The sequence below is a fragment of the Halichoerus grypus genome, chromosome 12, assembly GCF_964656455.1.
Source record: "Halichoerus grypus chromosome 12, mHalGry1.hap1.1, whole genome shotgun sequence".
In the NCBI taxonomy this organism is placed as follows: Eukaryota; Metazoa; Chordata; class Mammalia; order Carnivora; family Phocidae; genus Halichoerus; species Halichoerus grypus.
The window spans coordinates 1721765-1735206 of record NC_135723.1 but is presented as its reverse complement, the minus strand read 5'-3'; the positions used below and the strand labels follow the sequence as shown (position 1 = coordinate 1735206).

The window sequence follows — 13442 nt, the reverse complement described above, 5'->3', positions numbered from 1 at the left end:
CCCCTCCATTACTAACCGATTATTCAAAGCCCAAATTCTAAACCTATCTGGGTTAAAGATTCCTCCTCCGTAAAACAGAGCCTCACAGGACTGTCACAAGGATTAGTTTAATTGATGGAAAACACTCCTCTTGTTCTCATCACCTGACTTCGGGCTCTCGAATATTCCTCCCGAGAGGGTCTGCATCCCTGCGACCTGGGAGCTGTGTGCGAGGTGGTGCTGGAGCGGCTGGTGCGGGGTCTGGAGGAGGGCTGGAGAGTCAATCTCAGACTGAATCTCAGGCTTGCAGTGTGTCCATACCCTGCGCTGTGACCTTCCCTCTCTCAGGTAGGACAGGTCAGTGACAGGGGCGGAGCTGGGAGGTATGCCCCTATCTCACCTGGGATAATGCTCTGATCATTTTTTTTTTTTACATTTTTAAAATTATTTATTTAAAAAATTATCTTGGGAAGTGGTTGTTGCCATGGAAAATGCTTTGCATTATTTTACACGTTTTTTTTTTTCACAATTATTTTACAATTTTTTTCACTTCCTCCTGTAAGAGCCATGAAGGGACCCTCCTTGGATCATCATCGTGAGAACCTCATGGGGAGCTAGGACATAAAATCCAAAGAAGTTTGGAGGAACCCTCAGCCTCCACAATTTTGTTAGTCAGAATTATTACTGAAATGTCTCCAGACCCCGGTGAGCAGACCTGAGCTGTTCCTCCTGATTGCATGGTGACAGTTTGCCCTGAACACTCACTTAATGGGGTTTCCAAGAAAAGCCATCAAAAAGTAATATATTGGCTTTTTTTCTTATTGTGGGGATGAAGGTGATGGAATCTAAGCTCTTCATATCCAGGAGCTGGAACTGGAAATTTCATCGGAAAATGTGTATATCACCAATGCATCTGGATTTACATTAATACAAAGAAAGAGAAGATGGCAGGGTATTTTTCCTACAATGATCGAGAAAGATTTATTCCCTACCTGAGTAGAAGCAAGCAGAGGAACTGGTCAGAGGATGGGGTTACTGATGTCTTTCACTTGCAAAAATGTGTTACAAGCCCATGGGGTGCCTTTCCAGATTTTGTAGACAGAAAAGATTGAACACGAACTGGAATTAATTTGCCCTAAATTCTTCCTATATATTCTTCTGCTGTAAGATCTTAATCAGGAAGTGTGAATATTTACTCTAGTTTCTAAAATTTCTTGTTAAAGCTTGCCTCACTTTCTAAGTTCGTGATTTTAAATCAGGGCAATTTAAACCATTTGAAATATCTCTATAAAAGTATTTAACAAAATCTGTCAGAAAATGAACATTTGTATGTTCTGACATTCAAACAAATACCCTCAATTTTTCCAAAACAAACAAACAAAGAAATCATCTTTGGGTAAAAACTGAAGATGGAAAATTTTAACCAAACAGGAATTATCCATAAAAATCAAGTGTCCTCAAATTAAAGCTTATAGTGGAAACTGTTTCACAATTGTAATTACATTGGTCATTCTCCCCCGTGTTTATAATGGGTTACAATACCTCAACTCGATGAGAAAAGCCAAGTACAAAATGTCAGGGCTAAAACCACATGAAGGCTCTTAATATTTGTGCTAATTTCTACCCCCTCCGGCATGTGTTGTGAAATGTGGGCTTCTTTTCAAGCCCATCCCCTGAATCCCCAGTGAGTTGTAGAGAAGTTTCAAGAGTTAAAGAATCATTCTTCTCTTCAAAAACTAAAATAATAGAAACCACCATTTTTCTTCATGAAAACTGGGTAAAATAAATGCCTTTTTATTTTGGGAGTACATCAGTGCTTGGTCGAATATAGCCTGTGTTTGCAGCGAGCTCTGTACATCAGGAAGGAGAGCATCTGTGAAATGGGGGAGTCTATGCTTTCCTCCACCACGGCTGCACCCAACCTTCCCCCCAGTTACAGCTACATAGAAATTAGAGCCCAGACATCCTTTCCGAAGCTCTGGTCTGTGAGTGCATTGGGTTTGCAAAGAGCAAGGGGCAGTGGATTGAGAACTCATAGATCTGCATCCAGCACCTATAACATGCCCGACGCCAGCCTCGTTTTTTCTCTGCCTTTATTCTTAGTATAATTCAAGGGGAGGAATATCGTCCTTCCTCTTTTAAAGGCTGTCTGTTGACCAGTGCACTTCCGGGGGCTGAGGGAACGTCTCTTCCGGTAGGAGCAGAGACGCTTGGAAAACACAGGTGTTTGGGCTGTGAAAAGCAAAGGGTCAGTCCCAGAAGATAGAGGACCGCCCCCAAGGACCGGCTGCTGAGGACTTCAGTCTGACTTAGCAGCCCAGGGTTGGTTGCTCAAGAGCTCAACTTACAAAATCAGTCTGCTTCCCCCAAATTGAGGGCACTAGATGGATATACACATAGTTGGTCTCTCCTACCTCCTCCTTGGAGGATGTTAACACATTTTTGATCTCCGCCTATAAGCACGAGGATGCTGTCCTCACCCATCGTCCTGACCGCTCGGGTGCAGATGGGCTCCTCCCCATCATCACTAGACTGTGTAAAAATGTTGTGTGTGAGCCTATCAACTAGGAGCAGAGAGAGAGGAAGGCATGGGCCGGTTATCATGAGGCTGGCTGTGTAAGGAATCAAGAAATACAAAATGGACGGGCAAGATATTCCTTTATTTGGGAGAACGTCCACTTTTACCACCATTGTTTCAAGCAGGGGTTATTCTGTCGGTCCCAAGGTGCTCAAGAAAGCTTTGCTCAACCCGTGGAGCTATAGAGTCTGAACCAAAGGAAATTAAAGCACAAAAAAGAAAATCAAGTCAAAATAAGAATAATAAAAATTCACCCTGTACAGAATAAGTTGTATTCTCTGTAAGTGGTTCTAAAACTTGGCTTCAAGCTTCATGAAAATCAAAGCAAAAGGCGTACCTACCCATACATACATTTTTTTAATTACGTGAAAAGAGGAAGTATGACAACTCTTCCAGGGAGACAGAATTTCATCCTTCTATTTTTCCAAATAAAACTTCCAAAACAATTTATAAAATGATTTTTTATATATTGCATGGTGGCTGAGGCTATCCGTAAAAATAATTTGAGTAAATGTGTTTCCATCAGTGGAATTTCTGGTCCTTGGGTTTACAGGGGGATAAAGTTTGAACAACTGTCGGTGGAAATCCTTCTCCAGGCATGGAAAGGAGATTGGATGAAATAGAAAGAGCACGGGGCTAGAAATCAGAATCCTGGATTTGAACTCCAGCTCTCCGGGTAAGCGGACATGTGACCTTAAAGAAGTCACCTTCTCTTTCTCCTTATTTGTTTCCCATGTGCACAGAGGCATGCTCCACATCCGCTTGGCTCCCTTCCGTATCTCCAGCACCTAGAAAATCGCCTGGCACGCCATCAGTGCCCTATAATTATTTGTCAATATCTTTGTTGAGTGAACTGATGAAATGAATAACAGCAGCAGATTTACAAAATAAAAATATTTTTGCTGAATAGAGAATACCTTACAAATTGTTGATGGGGGGGTCCAAGATTGGAATTATTGTCTTACTCTTAGTTGTCTTAGTCTGCTGGGGCGGCCATAGCAAAATACCATCAGCAGGGTGGCTTGGACAACAGACGTTTATTTCTCCCAGTTCCGTTGGATGCAAGTTCAAGATCCAGGTGTGGGCGGGGCTGGTTTCTCCTGACGCCTTTCTTCTTGGTGTATAGACAGCTCTCTCCTCCCCACGTCCTCACAGCATCTTCCCTCTGTGTCTGTATCCTGATGTCCTCTTCTTAGAAGGACGCCAGTCATAATGGAGCAGAGCCCACCCTAGTGACCCCATTTTACCTTAACTACCTTTTTAGAGGCCCTTTGTCCAAATACAGTCCCATCGAGGGTTAGGGCTCCAAAATATGAATTTTGAGGGGGGGATACAATGCATCCTATAGCACCAGGTAACCCCAAGGATAAGGAATAATAAATACCATGGAATCCCAGAAGATATTCGGAAACTGAATTGTAACTATTAAACCCCAAATGCACATTCATAGCCAAAATTCTTTCTAATCCAGGTTATATGTTCTGTAATTAGAATAGAGATACAATTTTCTCACTGTGATAAAACGTTTATAAGAGTGAAACTGTATCATTCTAGCTTTATTTTCTCATTGCTCAATGTTTGCATCCTTCAATGGTTAGGATATTTTGAAATTCAGAAAATGTCCCCAGAATAAATGAGGCCATGAAGTGAACACAAGAAGAGCTACCAGCACCAAGTTAAAATATTTAGAAGTTAAGGAAAGCATTAGAAATGATGAAAAATGATCCTTCTCCTTTCTGCCAGTTGGTGTAATTTGCCCAAAGTCAGTGAACATCATACGATCTATTAAAATCCATGGGTCAATTCTATTACTTACACTCCATCACCCGAGATGACGTCTCTCCTGTTTAAAACACTTTTGTTTTTCCCTTGGCTTCTGGGCCACAGTGCCCTCCCCTTGTTCCTCTCATTTCTCTCTCGTCGATCTGTGCGCCTGGCAGACCACCTCCTCCACGCCCCGCTTCAATGCCAGAAACGCACGACTGCCTCTCGGCACTCCATCTGAAGCTGTGGCTGTCCCTGGAGGCCCAGGGTCACACGCCCAGCCACTCACGCACCCCTGACCTCGTGTCTCCAATGGGTGTCCTCAAGACCAGGACAAGCCACCGGCCCTTGAGGCCTAAACCATCAGCTTCGTACGTGCTCCTCCCGGCGAGCAAGGTCTTCAAACAAGTGTCTCGTCCTCCGCCTCTCATGGGGACCTGGGCGATTGTCCCTGCTCGGTCCCCTGGCTCTGCCTGCCCTGCCCCCACTCAGACTACCGGGTCCTGAGGTCTCCTGATGAGTGAAGAGAGGGCCGGACAGACCCCTTGTCCTGGAGCTGAGAACAGTTTCCTGTGCCCGAAACACACCTGTCCCCTACGTGCAGGGTCCGTGTCTTCCGAACCACGCAGGGGACACAGACATGCCATGCCTGGCCTCTTCACATGCTTCTGCTGACAGTGACCTCTGAGCGGTCACACACTTCCCTTGCGTCCTTAACCTCCTGGTGGCCCCATTTCCCCTAGGGGTTGCTGTTCCCTCCTTCCGAAGGTTGGCGTGGGGACCCGGGGAGCTGGGCTTCCATGCACACTGGTTGTGCGATTCCTTTTAGTTTAGGGTTATTAATTTATTTAGACCAGTTCCTCCAGAGGTTCTGCCTCCAGCCCCTTGTACCGCTGGACAGCAGAAGTCCCAAGGGCAGCTAGTTGGTCACCCTCGTCTCTGGAGTCCTGCGTTCTCCCTTCATACGCCCCGCACCCAACCAATCATAAGCCATCGTCTTCCACCCACGTTTAAAACCCCTCACAATGACCAAGGAGAGGCGATGGTCTCGGCACAGGGAGCAGACCCGTGCTGTCTGGATGTTTCTGTACTGACATGACTACGACCCCTTTGGAGCACGTTTCCCAGAATCGAGGTGCACGCTGCGCCACAGCGGGATTCTATCTCCCTGTTTTTCCAGAGAGGCATCTGGGGTAGAAGTCCATCCGGAAAGGTCACCTTTATTCTCCTGCTTTAACTTCTCCCTCGAGGTTTCTGGGATCAGCAGCTGCGGTTCTGGCCAGCACAAAAGCTCCAGGGGCAAAGTCTCCGAACGAGGCCCCCCCCGTGACCCTGCAGCCACAGGGCCTCCTCCTCCTTCGTGTGTTTAGGGATTTCTGCCTGCAAGCCTTTCTGCCAGGCAGCAGAGTTCACGTTCACATAGAGTTTTAGCAAACGGAGAACTCGAGCCTCCTGGTAAACGTGTCTTGGGTCGGGGATGCTTAGCGAAGAAAAGAACCCTTGATTGGAAGGCGGCAGGGAGGGGAGATTTTTCTACAAAGTCTCGGGAGACCATCCACCCACCCTCCACTCCCCCGGGCGCCCTGCAGGGGACTTCAGACCTGGGTCAGGTGACAGCGCGGGGCTGGTGGCCGTGGCCTGGGGGCGGTGTCCCCAGTTCCCGCGGGGCCAGCTAGGCGTGCAGACCAGGCCTGTGAGGAGCTGTGACTTGCCAGGGGAATGGGACAGTGGGGGTGGGTGGCTCTGGGGGCCGGGCTGGCTTGTCAGCTGGAGGAACTTGGGTCCTCTCCGCAAAGCAAGGAAAATATTTGTAGCAAACGCGCATTTATTGTTGGTCAGTTCAAGTTGTTTACATTTAAAAAAACTCTTCCCCGCCATCCTGAGCCTTGTGCCGTTCCATCCCAGGAGAATGAACTCGGACTCTACTCTCCGAGAACGTTCCAGAAGGTGAACCGGGCTGGGTGCACACACCTGATGGCCGGCTCCTGGCCCCACAGGCAGGGCCGTGGTCCTCACAGCTGGCGGCTGTTCTCACCATGGTAACCCCGAGGGCACGCAGAAGGAACGCGGCAGGGCAGCTTCCAAACTCTGTTCCAGCTCCCTGCCCAGTGGGGTGGGCGGTCCTGACGGACGCTGATGCTGTTCCTGTGACCCCGAAACCTGGAAGTCAGAGGGATGAGGGCTCAGAGCTTTCCCCTCTGGTCCAGGCACCCAGTTCTACACACGGAACAGGCTTCCTCACCCGGGGGCCCCCTCATTCTGCAGTGAGCTTTCTGGGCGCCGCACTGGGTCTGGGCTCAAGCCAAGGGTCCAAGGTTGGAAACTCCCCGGGTGATCAGCCAGTTTGAACAGACTGACTTGCGCTTGCAGAGGTGGTCACACAGAAGGAGAAACTGTGGCTCGGGGAACCTCTGAGGCTGAATGATGAATGGGCTTCGCCAGACCCCAGGGAGGCCCACGGTGTCAAGGGAATGAAGTGTCAACCGGTTTGCCCCTCGCCACCACCCGGTGGCATCTCCAGGCCCTGGGATGGATGAGGGACCTCCATCCCCGTGACTGCTTCTGAGGTCCCCATTAGGTACGGCAGCTCGGCTGGGTCCCGGCTCATCCTGTGAGCAACTTCCTGTGCTGGGCACCGTGGCCATTTCAACCAGGTGTCGTGGAAGTGCCACCCGGGAGGGACACTTACTCTTAAGGCTTCTACCTGAGCGTCACTGCTGCTGTGCCTAGAGGCCTTCACTCCTCTAGGGCTATGGAACCTTCAAGGTTCCAAGGCCGGTCGGTCAGAAAGCAGAGCGAAGGGGACATCTCCCTGCCTTCACGGGTCACACCCTCCTTTCAGGTTCTGAGAGCAATGCCCCAGTGTCTGGGAGAACTTACGGAAGTAACCACAGCTCCTTGAGCCTACACTCGCCATTCCTGTCCTTGGGATCCCACCATGAGCCTCGTTGGGGAGGGGGTCCTGCGGTGGTTGGACCTACATAGTAACTCACCTGCAGGACCTCAAGCACGGCTGTCATTTCTTCTGTGTTACTGAGTAAAGGGGAGGAGAGGACCACCGAGCCACAAACCTCTCCAGCGGCCACTTCCCTATTCTCACTCTTCCCTATTCTCCCTATTGACTATTCTCACTCTTCCCTATTCTCCCTATTGACTATTCTCACTATTCCCTATTCTCACTCTTCCCTATTCTCACTATTCCCTACTCTCACTCTTCCCTATTCTCACTCTTCCCTACTCTCACTATTCCCTATTCTCACTATTCCCCATTCTCACTATTGACTATTCTAATTATTCCCTATTCCCTATTCTCACTATTCCCTATTCTGACTATTCACTCTTCTGTTGATTCTTTGGAGCAACCATCCTTAAGAATTTCCCTTACTTACCATCCTTCTTTGTTTTTATTATGTTCAATTAACCAACATACAGTAAATCATTAGTTTTTGCTGTAGTGTTCAACGATTCACTAGTTGCATATAACACCCCGTGCACATCACCATCCCAGCCTCCCTAGAGCCCCCGGTGTCTAAGCTGGCTGCTTCCCACTGGAATTGTCCCCTTGAGGTCAACAGGAGACCCCTGGTGACTGTCCACGGTCATCCTTAAGTCCTCCTAGATCTCCCCCTGGGGCGTATTTGTCATGCTGATCACTGCCTTATTCTTTCTTTCTTTTTTATAATTGTAAAAACAATGAACGTCGGATCAAGCCCATTAACAAACGTTTAAGTGTACAACACTGGGTTGTGTGGTCGATCTCCAGGGTTTACTCATCTGGCATCAGTGAAACTTTATACCCACCGAGCAACCCCGCCCCTTCCCCTCCCCCAACCCCGCCAACTCCCATTCTACTCCGTCTCCACGAGTTTGGCTATTTCAGATTCCACACGGAACCCGCAGTCTCACCTCCGGGTATTTATCCAAAAGAATTGAAATGAGGATCTCAGAGAGATAACGGCATACACATGTTCACAGCATCACGATTCACAACAGCCAAGAGGCGGGACCAGCCCAGTGTCCGCCGATGGATGAATGGATAAGGAAGAGTTGTTTGTTTGTTTTAAGATTTTATTTATTTATTTGAGAGAGAGAGGAGAGAGCACGGGCAGGGGGAGCGACAGAGGCAGAGGGAGAAGCCGGGACTGAGCAGGGAGCCCGATGTGGGGCTCGACCCCAGGACCCTGGGATCATGACCTGAGCTGAAGGCAGACGCTTAAGGACTGAGCCACCCAGGCGCCCAGGAAGAGTTGGTTTATTCATACAATGGACTATTATCCAACACGTCACTTGTTGTCAATGGTGTTTCTCTTCAAGAATTTTTTTTAAATTTTAACTTCTTATTTTAATTATTATTTTATTAGTCTTTTATTGCCTCTGCGTTTCGAGTCCCATTAAGAAATCTTCCCCTACACCAAGAGGAATTCATGGATGTTTTCTCCTCACGCTTGTGTGCTTTCAATTTGTGCATTAGGATTCCCGAGCCATGTGGATTGTGTCTTCTTTTTTTTTTAAAAGATTTTATTTATTTATTTGAGAGAGGGAAAGAGAGAGAGAGAAAGAGATTGAGAGAACGAGTGGGGGGAGGGGCAGAGGGAGAAGCAGGCTCCCCGCTGAGCAGGGAGCCCGATGGGGGACTCGATCCCAGGACCCTGGGATCATGACCTGAGCCGAAGGCAGATGCTTAACTGACCGAGCCCCCCAAGCACCCGATTTTGTCTTCTGTATGGTGTGAGACATTTAATTTTTTTTTTTCTGATGGCTACTCAGCTGTCCCAGCACCAATAAAGAGTTCACATTTACCCCTATGATTGAGATGCTACCTTTGTCATATACAACATTTCTACATGCAGTTGAGTTTAATTCTGTTTATTTTATTTCACTGGTCTACTTGTTTATTCAATAATACTTCACCGTTTTAGTTACTGAGATTTCATGGGATCTGTTGATATCCGTGAGGGCTGGCTCCCCTTGGGGTTTTCCCTTTTCAGTGTTTTCCTGCTTATTCTTGAATGTTGGTTTCATGAATTTTGATATCAGCATTAAAATATTTTACTAAGATTCCAATTAATTTACAAATTATTTTAGGGAGAATGACATCTTTATAATGCTGGCTCAACCTATCTAATTAAAAAGGGTGCCTTTTCAATGATATATTGTATGGTGACCAACATAACATAATAAAATTTTTTTAAAAATATATAAAAAAATAAAAAAATAATAAAGAGGGTGCCTTTTATATGTTCAAGTATACTTTTGTGTTTTTCAGTAGTTTGCAAAGTTTTTAAACATTTTCTTTTTATAGGTTTTGCACTTTTCTTGCTGACTTTATTCTGAAGTATTTCTGCCTCTTTCCTGCTATTTTAAATGGCATTTTCTCCATCATTATATGTTCTTAACTTGTATTGCTTGTGTTTGTGAAGGCTCTTGGTTTCACTTGTTGATTGCATTGAGTAGTGACAGGGAGAGTGAATTTTCTTGCCTTGTTCTTGATATTACTGGAAATTCCTCTAAATTTTCCCCACCAAATAAACTGGTTTTTCAGCTTCAGTATGCATATTCTGTCATGTTAAGGATGTATCCCTCATTTCTTATTCTTCTATTCTTGCGAGGTTTTTTTTTTTTTAATCATGAGTAGAGGTTGAATTTTGACAAGGTTGTTCTCAACACCTACTGAGATAATTACATACTTTTCCTAGAGTGATTAATATATTGTATGATATATAAGGATTCCCCAGTATAGAATCAATATTGCACATTCTACTTGGTTGTGGCATATTATTTTCTGAATGTGGTGTTGGATTCTGCTCTCTCAGGTTTTGCGGAGACATGGTGCCTGGATATTCGGGGGTGATACTTGTCTGCAGTTTTGCTCCTTTGCAGGGTCCTTCTCTGGTTAGGTCAGTGTTATACTTCTTCACAGAAGGATTTAGGAGCTTGTCTTTTCTTTTCTTCCAGTGCTCTGGGATTATTTATAGAGCATCACAACCGCCTGGTCCTGGAAGTTTTGCTAGAATTCCCTTCAGAAGCCATTTGGACCTGTGCTATTTTGGAGACGGTTCCTTAATACATTTCTCTGTTTATAACTCTAAAGGGTCCATTTTGGTTTATAAATCTAATGGGGCCATTTTGGTAATTTACAATTCTCTAGTAAATTTCCATTTGGTTGGGATTTTCACGCTTACTTGTATAAAGATTTGCAAAACAGCCTCATTTTTAAAGAAAATTCTGCTCTTTCAAAGGTTATTTTCCACATATCATTTCTTATTTAAGTCTGATTTCTCCCTTCCCTCTTAATTAAGTTGGCTTTTGGTTTGTCTGTTTTGTTAATTTAAAAACATGATTTAATTTATTAATTTTTTTTTTAAACTCTCCTTCTAATTAGTTTCTGCCTTTTTGCTTTTGTTATTTCCTCCTTGAGCCTTGTTTTTTTTGTTTGTTTACTTTGTTACCTCTTCTTCTTCTTCTTCTCGTTTTTTTTGGATGTGGGATTTTAATTCATTTATTTTTATACTTTCCTTTCTGTTGATAAAAGTGTTTATCATTTCCTCTGACCGCTGCTCTATATTCATACCACATATTCCAATATGTAGTATTTTCATTTTTATCATTTTTACAGTTTGTATTTCCCCTTTCACGCAGGGTGATTTAATGGGGGTTTCTTAATTTTCAGATGGAAGGATCAGTATGTCTGGCTTTTGTTAGTAAATCCTAGCTTCATCATTTTGTGATCTCAGGATGTGTTTGTAAAGTTTCTCCTTTTTGAAAGTTGGTATTTTCTCTGTCAACTAATAATGGCCAGTTTTGGCCAGTTTTTGTGAATGCGTGCTGCAAAGGAGCGTGTGTTCTCCAGCATCGAGCCTCGGGGCTGCGTGTCGACCCACGAGGTCACTCCCTGACTATGCGTCTAGGTTTCTCCCTTACAGAAACTGTGAGATAACAAACTGGTGTTATTTTAAGGCAGGAAGTTTGTGTAGTTTGTCATAAATAGAGAAGCACCTGGACGCGAGGGGCTAGAATTGTGTGAGTCCTTCTGGAAATGCACTGTGGACAGAGGGTGGAAGGATTTTGAGAAACATCTTGCAGAAAGCCGAGGATGTGTGGGGCGGGCTCTTGGCAGAATCTGGACTTTGAGGACACGTAGGTGATGGCTCAGAAGGAGGTGAGGCTCGTGTGATCAGAAACTAGGGAAGGGGGTCCTTGTTATGTGCTGGCAGAGACCTTGACAGCATCGCATCCTGAAGTGATGTGTGCAGAAGGACTTGCAAGCAGTGGGCTTGGTTGAGCAGCTAAGGAGATTTGCGAGAGCAGAATGTGGAAGGTGCGTCCTGGTTTCTTCTTGCTGCCGACAGTGAGATGAAAGAGGGAGTGAGGCATCGAAGGACGAACTTGTTGGAAGGAGCCAGAACCGGGTGATTCTGGAAGTTCTCAGCCTCTCCAGAGGTCAAAGGATCGTAACTGTGAGAACTAACTGCTGGAAACTTGCGTCAGGAAAAGTCTGAGCACCCGCACAATCCGGCAGGTCTCGGAGCTCGCTGGCGTCCTGATTTTAAGCTGGCCCCAAACGTTGAGCCCATGACGCTGGGGCTGTCGAGCCACGATGCCCAGTGAAACTCTCTGGGAAATCACAAAAGCCAAAGTGGAAATACGTGGAAGTAGTGGAAGTGAAGGTGATGGACTTGAAATTGGAGAAAAATCTGTTTTCTTCATTGGAAGTAAAAATGGGAGAAAGACTACTATTATTCTAAGGGGTCTTGACAGGGATGAGCCACCAAAACCAACCTCAGCTTTGTAACATACGTGCGGAAGAAGAGCAGAAGGGCGTGATATACCAAAAGATACCGCTCACTTTTGGGAACTAGGTGGAGGAACCGCTTTATTGGACTTAATCAGCATACCAATCACGAGTGGTACCTTACAGACATTTTCTATTGTTCTTGTTTGGGATCTTTCCAAACCTAATGACCTTTGGCCCACCATGGAAATTCTGTTGCAAGCCACAAAAAGCCACGTAGATAAAATGATAATGAAACTGGGGAAGACAAATTCTAAAGGAGAGTCTGAAATGAGACAGAAGATATGGAGTAACATGCAGAAGGACCATCCAGTGAGTTGCTGTTGGGATTATTCCTAGAATCCTTAGCCCCATACATAAAGATAACATCACAAACAATTTCCTTAGATTTTTATGCATGATTTGAAATTCGTTTGACGTAGATGAACTTGTTCACTGGAGAATTATAGCAATTTAATAAAACCTCAGTGAGAGCAAAACAAGGAAAAAAAAAAAGAAAAGCCTGAGCATGTGATCGGCCACACCCGCAAAGGTCTCTTGAAAGAGACACAAAGGTCTCTTGAAAGAGATGAAGTGTGTGTTCCTGTCAGGAGGCTTAAGGACCTGAGCAGGTGCCAGAGATGGAGTTGGAATTATCTTGGAAAGATCTGTGGATGTGGCTCTTGTCTAATGGGGTATAATCCATGGAAAACCCACAAAGATCTTTAGAAAATTGTTTCATCACAAACACAGCCAACTTGGACTCTAAGGAGAGAGAAGGGACAGGAGGACAGGAGGCTACTGGAATCCTACATTCTACTAGCAGGAAGCAGACTGGTGAAACCACTCAGTGGTAAGATTGTGCTGCCTAGAAGCAATGATGGCTTGGCAGATGGGACGCAGAGCCCAGAGAGCTGAGAGCCAGGGAGAAGCCTACCCCAGAGCCCCTGTGTTCCCAGCTGGATTTCAGAACGACCATGGGCCAGTGAGCTCCTTTTTACCATCCTCCTCCTTGAACCAGGACGTCCCCAGCAATTGTCTTCTGCCTGTGGGGCACTGGGGACACATGGCTCTAAGTTCTAGTCCACAGATGGAAAACAGCTGTGGCTTAGGAGCTACACATAATGGGCTGCACCCAGGAGCCTCACTGGGTCTGGATTTAGGTGGTAATCCATGGTGACACTTTGGACTTCGGGCTCGAGAGCTGATGAGGTCTGATCGGATGATGAGACTCTGGTCTCCGAGCTGAGCTGTAATGAGACTCTGCTAACCCTTGCTCAGACCACTGACCTCCAGAAATTTAATCCCGTAAATTTGCAGGAGTTGGTTACGCACAGCATAAAACTAACG

The 13442-nt window shown here is 45.8% G+C and overlaps 1 pseudogene; it reads left to right on the top strand.

Moving 5' to 3' along the window:
* Positions 1 to 11832: 11832 nt before the first annotated feature.
* LOC118519348 (cytoplasmic dynein 2 light intermediate chain 1 pseudogene) lies at positions 11833 to 12519 on the top strand (annotated as a pseudogene).
* Positions 12520 to 13442: the final 923 nt, after the last annotated feature.